Here is a 10,198-nt window from a genome sequence, read left to right as displayed (position 1 = left end):
ACTCGTCATGTATTTCAGCAATTTGGTACATTGTAACTCACTATGTTCTATAAATTGTTATATTTTTTTCTAAATGGTTATGCATAAGATGTTGTGAAAATATGCCTAAACCATTATTATTTTATTACATTAATGATGTGGCATTGTAAACTATATATAAGTTTTCTGTCTGTAAACCCTAAGTTTTGCCTTCATGTGTTTTCAAACTCACTCAATAATGGTGTTTACCTGTAACTCAACGTTTTACCGCCATTTACTTTTAAACCTACTCACTTCCAAAGTCACTCTTAGGCTGAAAAAACCAATTTTTTATTCACTCTTTCGTATTAGTAGTTCAGGTTGGTGTAATCTATAATTTTTTATGTCACTTGCTTATCTTTTGGTTTAAATGGTTAACTATATGGCCTATTTTTAAATCAATTTTTTAAAGTATTATTTTTTTTGACATTTTACACTCTAATGTTGTGATATCACACGGGTCAATTTAACACGTTGACTTCTAAATCAAATGGAATAAGAAAAGACTAGCAAGTTGAACTTAAGATCATAATATGAAAATTTTCAGATTCGTAACACTCAAGTTTAATGACTTTGTTAAAGTAAATACTAAGCCATTATGTTAAAATAGAAAGAACAAATGACTATTGAAATGTTAGCTAATTTTACTAAGTAAATTATCAAAAGATATAATTGTTGTGCGCAGCGGAAATTTCGGCAGCACCTCCGGTGCGCAAGGTGCACAACAAGAGATTAGATCACAATGAAATTCTCGTTTCTCAAAGGAAACAAGAACCAAAAGCCAGATATCTCATCAAAGTGAGATATCAGCTCTTCCTCTCGTCAGCTCTAGGACTGCGCGTCGAGGGTCCTCTCGTTAGCTCTAGGACTGCGCGTCGAGGGATCCTACAAGCTATTACAAATCACGGCAAGAACACAAAATTTTACGTGGTTCGGCAAACTGCCTACGTCCACGGGGCAAGGAGGGGGAGATCTACTATTAGAGGGAGAGATACAACTGGGGTTTACAATCACACAACCTAAACCCTCTCACAAATTCTCTAATCCCTCATACAAATATCTCTCTCAAAAGGGATGCACAAAACCCTAACAAAAGCCTTCTGCCAGCGCCACCAAAAAAAAGAGAACAGCCGACTTCAAATGCCGCCTCTGCACACCCAACGAAGAGACAGCCGCTGCTCCTTCTTTTCTCCTGCTGTAGCCGCCAATGTAAACCCCAAACTTGCGCACCTCCTTCGCGAAACCCTAGGCAAGGGTTTATATATAATTCCGCCTCTGCTTGTTTTTGTTTCATGGGCCGCACCGCATCCTCACAAAACTTTAACCAGCGGGTCATTGAAAGAATCTTCACATGGGTGGCTGTCTCACGCGCTCACGTTCACAACCCCGTGGCCCCCACTCACAATAATAATAATAATTAATTACATTATATCAATTAGACCAAAGCATGTGAAGTTCATTAATCCATCTATTAACCATTCGGGCATTTCTACAGGGACACCAAATAGGGGATCAAAGAGGAGGACAACATTGTATCATCCAACCGGATGAGGACAGCCTACTCCCCACTATTTGGGGTCCCCATGGCATTAATCTAACCATTCGTTTACTTAAATGAGAGTTCAAATAAAGGATGGGATCAAGCGGAATCGAGCGGAAAACACATAAAGCTACAACTTTTAGCTACGAGCCAAACCTCCACTTCCACCGTCTACGTCATTTCATTTATTAAAGAACAAAAACAAAAGCAAACCCAGAGCTTAAACTTATGGATAATTATCAGATAAAACCACTTTAAATTCTAGATAAGTACGAAAATACCACAACTTGTCTCCTATTACTGTGAAACTGTGATTGGACCCCAATCAGTCGGAAATTAAATAAGTATTTATTCCTTTGTAGCTTTCATTAGCTCATTAATATCAAGTTTTCTCGCCGATGTCACGTCCAGTAAATTATTTAAAGCACCATATATATTCAGACACAAGTGGACCGAAGGGCACATGGGACCCCACTACTACGTGTCATAGATATGGGTCAAGAAACTGGGTGGTATTAATTGTTCTATAGGCTTCCAAGATCTGGTGCGATGCCGCGTCAACAAGACGCGGCGCCTTGCCAAAGCGTGGCCCACAAAAGCCCCAATTTTCAATTTTGCCTCCTAAGGCCCGTTTGGTTCGCTTACTTGAGTCGCGGAAACTCCTCACAATAACGTCACCTAGACAAAACCCGTTTTAGGATTTTCTTTTCTATGCTTTGGTTCGCTTCTTTCCCTTGTCCCCCAACCGCGGAAATCCTCTCCACCTCAGCTCTTCGTCTTTCCCCCAATTTCCTTCGAAAACGAGAGAAAATCGTCGAAAATCTGACAATATTGTCAGATCTGCGGTTTAATTGGCGAAAACTCGTTGAGGGCTAGGGTTACCACCGCTTTCCCTCGTTTTTTTACTCTTCGCACCATGATTGCTCTCAGATGCTTGCGGGAGTTTTATAATGTTGATTTCGTACTTGATTTTTATATTTATCAAGCCTCGGTTCCTCAAAATCTTTCTTTTGCTCGATCTTTGCGAAAAAGGCAACGCCTTTATTGGGAAATTTGGGTATTTTTGCTGAGTTTTTGGCTGGATCTTGCTATAGAGGCAATCTAAGGTATGATTTCTGCTCATTTTAGAAATATTGTGAGGAAATTTTCGTATGTTTTAGAAATATTGTGATGAAATTAGTTGAAATTGTCTGAAAATTTCGTATGTTTTAAAATATTGTTGGATCTTGCTGGATGTTGCATTTTCTATAATTAGTTGAAATTATATGCAATTATCTAAAAATTATTATCTGAATTTAGACGGTAATAAATAAAAAATTTCATGATAATGATCAAAAATATCTGAAATGTTCATTTTAGAAAATATTGTGATGAAATTTTGCATGTTCTTATTTTCTTCTATGTCCCAAGTGGAACTTTCGTTTAATTTAAGAACAATTCTATTTAGCTAGGTTTTTTTTACATTACTGATCCAGTGATAAAGTTATATGCTTAAAAGGAATAAAACATTCATGGCATAAAAAATTATGTTGATATGTTTGCTGCCACCATTTGATTTTAAGCGTATGATCATAAATTTGCTGTCACCATTTGCTTTTACATAAAACTTGTGACTACAAGAACTTTATAAGTCACCATATACATGACAACAGATCAAAATTTATGCGATGCAAGCAACCTACAATGTGCACACATTATATTGGATGGCTATTGTTGTGGGTTATTAAGGTATTCGGTTGTCATACCACGAGTTTACATTGGTGACTTTTTTACTTTTAGGCTAGATGATTGTTAAATTTTCTGAGATTAGCAACCTGCAATATCTATTGACATTGCACTGGATGGCTAACAATGATAATATTGACCAAGTTCTGAACCCTAAGCCATAATTTCAGTATATATATATATATGGTTGGTTTATTTTATGTGATGACAAAAAATATTTCAGTTTGATTTTTAAGTGTCAGTTTAGTGTTTGACTGAGGTAATATACTCCATTTTCATTCATTCCATCTAAATGTATATTTGAGGTAATATACTCCATTTTCATTCATAGTCTGTATAATCCATTTTTTATGTTTGACTATGCGAAATTTCCAAATTTGGGTAGTGTTACCTCCTATATGATGTGCTTATTGTCTCTAGTCTAGGATGGTTTCTTGTTATGGAGAGTGGAGACACATTTATCATCATACCAACCTTTGTGAAAGTTTTATCGGTGTTCGCTTTTCCCTCCAGTTGTTGTGCTTGAAAGTCAATTGATTATTACTGAAAGAGAAAGGAGAAGTGAAATATTTCTCCCAAGCAAATTTTTTGGAACTCGTCATATCCCCTTATTCACTCATAAGCTAAAAGCACCAGGCGACTTCAAATTCTTCTGAATTATTGGTCTGCATGTTATTCCATAATGAGATTTGCTCTAATTACATACCAGTACGTGTATAACGTAGACCATCTTGGGTATGACTATTTACGATGAAATAAGTTATTATTTTTTTTGAACTGAAAAACAGGGTGAGATATCTTATTCATAAAGACTTATATATAAGGATACTAAGATAAAAAAGTCTATACAAAACCAACAATTGAGCCGTGAGGAAAGATCAAAGAAAAGAAGAAGCTGGTAAGGAGCGGACCTAGTCGTCACCTACCGAGCTAACTCTACTAAGATCCTTCACTCAAGGCCAAAAGAAAAACACATGAGCTAATATAGAGTCTGATACACAGAAACACAAATACTGAATTCTTACAGCAAAAAGACAAACAACAAGTTTCCAAGAAAACAAGGCAGGCGCAGGAAGAGGCATACTTGGAGAGAAATGCTGGCTAAGCTAACTGGCATCGGAGAAGTTGTTGTTGGAAAAAATCAAATAAACTTAAATTAGCATGTAAATTAAATCCGAATAAAAATAAATAATTAAATCTGGCCTGATTGGGAGCAGTCGTGTAATCACTTCCCTAGAAGATTGAGGACTCGCCTATCGCCCTGACGCAGATGATCCCCTCTCCCCTAGCGGTAAAAACCCCCGGAATCGGCTGGCCTCTGTACTCGGGCGAGAGTACAGAGCTTCTGCTCAGATGAAGAAAGTTGCCCAAAAATAAAACCAAATTTTGTAACGTTCCCCATAATTATATAGCCGTTACACATATTTTTAATTGCTAATTAAAACATATTTTTATTACAAAAATTGATTACTATTCATGAAGGCAAAATTGTCTTTTCTTAACAAAATATCTAACAGTCCCCCTCAAAAGGCAATATTGACTGAAAACTCAAAACCGATAAATAAATCAAGAAATCATAAAACAAATATAGGTTGGGCAACATTTCGTATCGTGAATTCGGGAGAGGTAGCTTCCGGTTTTGAACCTTTCCTTAGTGAGTTTATTGTCACCTAAGGGACATAATGAACTAGGCCTTGAATTAGGCCCCTCGAATCAGGTATTGATAAAAACACACACAATACGTCTTCATCTATTGAGCAAAGCAGGTTGAGCGTTAAAGGTCATGCTCACAAAAAACCGACTCATGAAAGTTTCTAGGGGTCAGCCCTGCCCAACCGCGGCCATCACGGTTTCTCTCACGTAGGTAAGCCCTCAAATGGTACTACAGCTGTTTATTTAATACCCCCCATAATACACACGTTGAACTTATTAAGAGTAAAACTCAGCCTAGCTAACCATATCATAAGAGCATCGTCATCATAGAGAAGGGGTAGTAACACAAGCTATATAGTGATATATGAATATATCTGGGTCGATGCTCCACATGAGTGTCACTAGTCCAGCTTGTTTCTATCACATTGAACCAATATTGGGACTAAATCTCCAAATAAGGGTTGGGTTACCACTGTCAGTGACCTCTTTTATGGGCTTAACCTTATCTCCCTCGATGAATCCAGAACCACACTCCTGGATAGTCCCTTAGTCAAAAGGTCAATAAGATTCTTTTTAGACTTTACAAAGTCTAGAATCATAACTTTGCCTAGTAGGCGTTGTATATATTTATCAAGTTATTTTATAATTAGTCCTTTATTTGATATTAGGTCCCCTTCTTGTTTAAGCCATTTTTCAAATCAATCTTTCCAGGAAAGAGTACAGGTAGCAAGAGGAGGGATTGATTAGAAACAACTTATAAGGATAAAGGGACCTAATAGCAGTTTTAATTATTTGATGGACTAATTTCAATATAACTTTAATGATTTTGAACTTTTATTCATCATATAGATTGAAGATATAAGATATACCTCTTGATTTGATTTTTTTAGGACATTGATTCATCACATCTCCTGTAACTAGGCATATTAGTTGACAGAGCATATTTATATCAACTCTAATCATTTCCTGAAATCTCAAGAGAAAACATTACATGTAGTCAAAAGAAGAGCTATAAAATTGTTTCTTTCTATTCACTATTAAAATGATAGGACATCAAAACATGTTAGCATAAAAGGTCATGGTCTATGATCATAAAAAATCATAGTCTATGTCTGAATATGTAACTGCATAGAGTTTGTGCAGATTGGAATTCGACCTTAATATCTGAATATTTCAAACTAATATGAAACTAAAATACTGTAGTTATATCTTTACATGCATGCATATGCACATACATGAATGAAATTACTAATAGTTACATGCAAAGCATTCAAGAGAACCTTATAATATGATTTCATATTTCATATGCATAAATTTTAAATTCTCGTATTATAAGAAGTTGCAAATTTGTTGCTTACAAGGGAGACCTTCTATATTTAAATTGGTTACCTACAAAAGAGACCTTCCAAATTTAAATTGGTTGCCTACAAAAGAGGCTTTCTAAATTTAAATTTATGCATATGAATTATTCTCATAATTTCGGTCCTCTTATTCATGCTTGAATATAACAAGTTTCATATGGAAATATAACAATTATCAAATAAAAGGGTTTAAGAATATACAACTTACCATTTGATATGGATGTGCTATTAGTATCAGTCTTGAGTCTTGACTTCTTTAAGTTGGTTTACAATGAGTTTGGTATACATCAATTAATGAATTGAAGTTTTTCAAAATCATATTAGCAATATTGCTCACGTATCTTGGCAGGAAATTAATTAACAATGGATTCACACAATAAACATTTGGTAACGGTTTCCTTCCTTGCGATTGATAAAGTAAAGAGGAATTAACAATAAATAATACATTTGAGCATTTATGTTAGCAATTACATAGACATATTAAGCACAATTTATTATTATGACTGATGTAAGTACAATACTTTAGGGGGGGAAAGTAATTAGATTAGATGAACAATAATAAAATTGCTTAATATACAAAAAAAACTCCCCTGGGTGAATAGTAACCCTTGGTGAACAGTGACTTTTTTATTTTATTTTATTTTATTATAACTTTCGGATTTAAAACAATAGCTATAAATTTATCAATCTTCTAGATTGTTGGCAAAAATCAAATAAACTTAAATTAGCATGTAAATTAAATCCGAATAAAAATAAATAATTAAGTCTGGCCTGATTGGGAGCAGTCGTGTAATCACTATCCTAGAAGATTGAGGACCCGCCTATCGCCCTGGCGCAGATGATCCCCTCTCCCATAGCGGTAAAAACCCCGGAATCGGCTGGCCTCTTTACTCGGACGAGAGTACAAAGCTTCTGCTCAGATGAAGAAAGTTGCCCAAAAATAAAACCAATACTATGAAGAAATAATATGAAAAGGAGAGAAGATACATGTTGTTTTTCTTTATAAAACCGAGCTCAACATACGACTATATATATATATGGTGTTGGAAAGAGACATTACAAAACCCGCAATTAATACGGTAACGTTCGTCATAAATTTTGTAACGTTCCCCATAATTATATAGCTGTTACACATATTTTTAATGACTAATTAAAACATATTTTAATTATAAAAATTAATTACTATTTATGAAGGCAAAATTGTCTTTTCTTAACAAAATATCTAACAGTTGTCCCCACAGCACCAGCAGTGTTCTTCTTTGCAATTTCTTGCATCTTCAAGTTTTGGGCAGGGGGCAAGGCAATAAGTTATGGATCTGGGTATGTGACTGTGAATGTTCCGTATGTTGTTCTGTTTACCAAATTTTAAACGATTTGGTTTTATGCTTTTAACTTTCATGGTTATTCTCTGTTCCTTTATCTCTGTATTTAGTCTGATACTGAGTTCTTCTCCCATTTTCTTTTCAAATGTCTAAGAAATTTGGTCTATGAGTTTTACGGCTTGTGCTTCCTGTCTGCTTCTGAACTTCGATCCTCGTGAATTTGTGATAGATAAGCGATATTAGATTTAAGATTATGGGTTGGGTTGACATATATAGCTCATGTGCATTTACAACACTGAATGGAGTACTAGCAAGATGTACCTAGTGTGAAATTGTCAAATTTCAGAGAATTGAAGGTTCCACTGTAAACTCATATCTGGAATATAAATATTTTCAAATCATTTGGCATTAGCCTTTGGTGACTTTTTTTACTTTTAGGCTATGATAATTATCAAATTTTCTGAGGTTAGCAACCTGCAATGTCTATGGATATTGCACTGAATGGCTAACAATGATGATATTGACTAAGTTCTGAGCCCTCAACCATAATTTGCATATACATGTAGCTGATATTTCCAGTTTTGATGCGATTTGCCATGTCATATACATATTTATGACTAATCATGTTGATTATATGTTTTTTACAGATTTCATAAGAATTTTTCGCTAATTCAGGTACGTATTTCATAAAATTATGAATAGTCAGTTTATTACAAGTTTCGTTTATTTTTTTATGTCAAACAGATATATTTCATGTCAAATCAGGTACGTAGTTCATAGCAAATAATCATATTATTCCAGATTTCGTATAATTTTTTATGTCAAACAGATATTTATAGTGAATTCGGTTATTTACTATTTGTTCATGTTGCATTCGTACTTTTATTTTGTTAAGATTATCTCTCATAACAATCACAAATAAAGTTGTCTTTAGTGGGGGTAAACTTACCATGGGACCGTATACACTTTTCCCTGCACACTTCAATACCATCCAAACACAAGGAAAATGGGAAATGTCTAATCAACAAAAGTTTTCCCTTTTTTTGCATACCAACCAAACATAAGAAAAATTCATACACTGGTTTCCCACTATGTTTTATGTGTGAACCAAACCCAAACAATCTATTCCTTGGAAAATTTTGGAAAACTCAAAACTTTGGTTTCTTTACATGGAATTGTATTTCCCAATATATAGGAAACGAACCAAACAACCCCTTTCTCCTAATAAAAATGCTATTTAAGAAAGTAACTAACGAAATTACCCACGGCGTGATTGCAACTTGACTGGTTCTATTCATGCCCTTTGGGATGTGATTACCAAGCATGATGTTTTTTGGGTTAAATAGATGTGTTTGATGTATAGGAGGGGCAGTTAGATTTGGTGTTATGAAACCATGTTGTTATTCCTTGAGCGTGGGGGTAGTTAGATTTGGTGTTATGAAACCATGCTGCTATTCCTTGAGCGTGGCACTGTTTGTTTTGTGCACGACCTTATGTGATGATCTTTAGGATAGTGTCGATAGACCTGTGTGGACCCCAACTGCAGACGACATTTTTACCTTCTGGTTAGCATGAAAACCTATTTGCAATTAAGGATTGTCAGTAAGGGTGTTAACGGAGCAGATACGGCTCGGATATGGCACTTACCATATTCATATCCGCTTACCCATCTCGGATACGGATACGGATACGGATATACGTCGGTAAGAAAAATTCATATCCATATCCGCCAAAATCGGATACGGTTACGGATATAGATGCGGATATATAAACGGATATGCATGCGGATACAAAAAAGATATGAGAAAACTAGATAGTATTCAGAAAAATATAATCATGTGATACAAAAAGAGTTCGTTAATATGTTCATTATGATTGAAAAGCTAAGATTAGACATCTTGATCATCAAAATTAACCACAAATCCATAATCTAAGAATCGAAACTATCGTAAGAGTATTACCAATATGTATTCGGATTTTTTCGGATACGGATACGGATATTTCACTACAAAACCATATCCGCAACCATATCCTATCGGTAATAGATTTGAGTAATCATATTCGTATCCTAACGGATACAGTTACGGATATTTCCTCGGATACGGATACGGTTTGGCACCCCTAATTGTCAGTCACTTGGGCTAATTGGGTTTGGTTCAAAGGTCATGTATCTCAATTAGCTTTTCGTGCTTGGATGGTGTTTACGCAATATCTTCCAATATAAGAGTTTTTCCGTAGATGCAAACTAAATACTATTTCGCAGTGGTTGTTGTGCATAACTTACAAGTGAGGATGTTACGCATCTCTTTCTAGAGTGTCTATACGTGTGTGGTGTTCGGAGTCGTGCATTCGCACAGTTGATGGTTGGACGTTGATGAAAGCCGAAGACAAAGCGCTCTTTATAGAGTAAACATGAATTACGTATCGCTTCTGGGTGTATTACTTTTGTGAGGCAAGAGATGAATAGGGATTGTTTAACTCTGATCCATCTTGGGATTGTTCGAATGCTTTCCTTTTGCTTTGTTTTATTTTCTTTGAAATGCTTTATTTTTCGTTGTCGTTTTGTTGGCCCTCGACTT

At 35.3% G+C, this 10,198-nt stretch overlaps 1 long non-coding RNA gene across 1 annotated transcript; it reads left to right on the top strand.

Annotated features, from left to right (window-relative positions):
• Positions 2,290-10,094, top strand: LOC109820693. The gene is made up of 3 exons (XR_002241924.1): positions 2,290-2,664; positions 8,267-8,294; positions 9,883-10,094. It is a non-coding gene; the product is annotated as an uncharacterized LOC109820693 (long non-coding RNA).

Source organism: Asparagus officinalis, chromosome 8, assembly GCF_001876935.1.
Source record: "Asparagus officinalis chromosome 8, Aspof.V1, whole genome shotgun sequence".
In the NCBI taxonomy this organism is placed as follows: domain Eukaryota; kingdom Viridiplantae; phylum Streptophyta; class Magnoliopsida; order Asparagales; family Asparagaceae; genus Asparagus; species Asparagus officinalis.
This window is presented reverse-complemented; position numbering and strand designations above follow the sequence as displayed.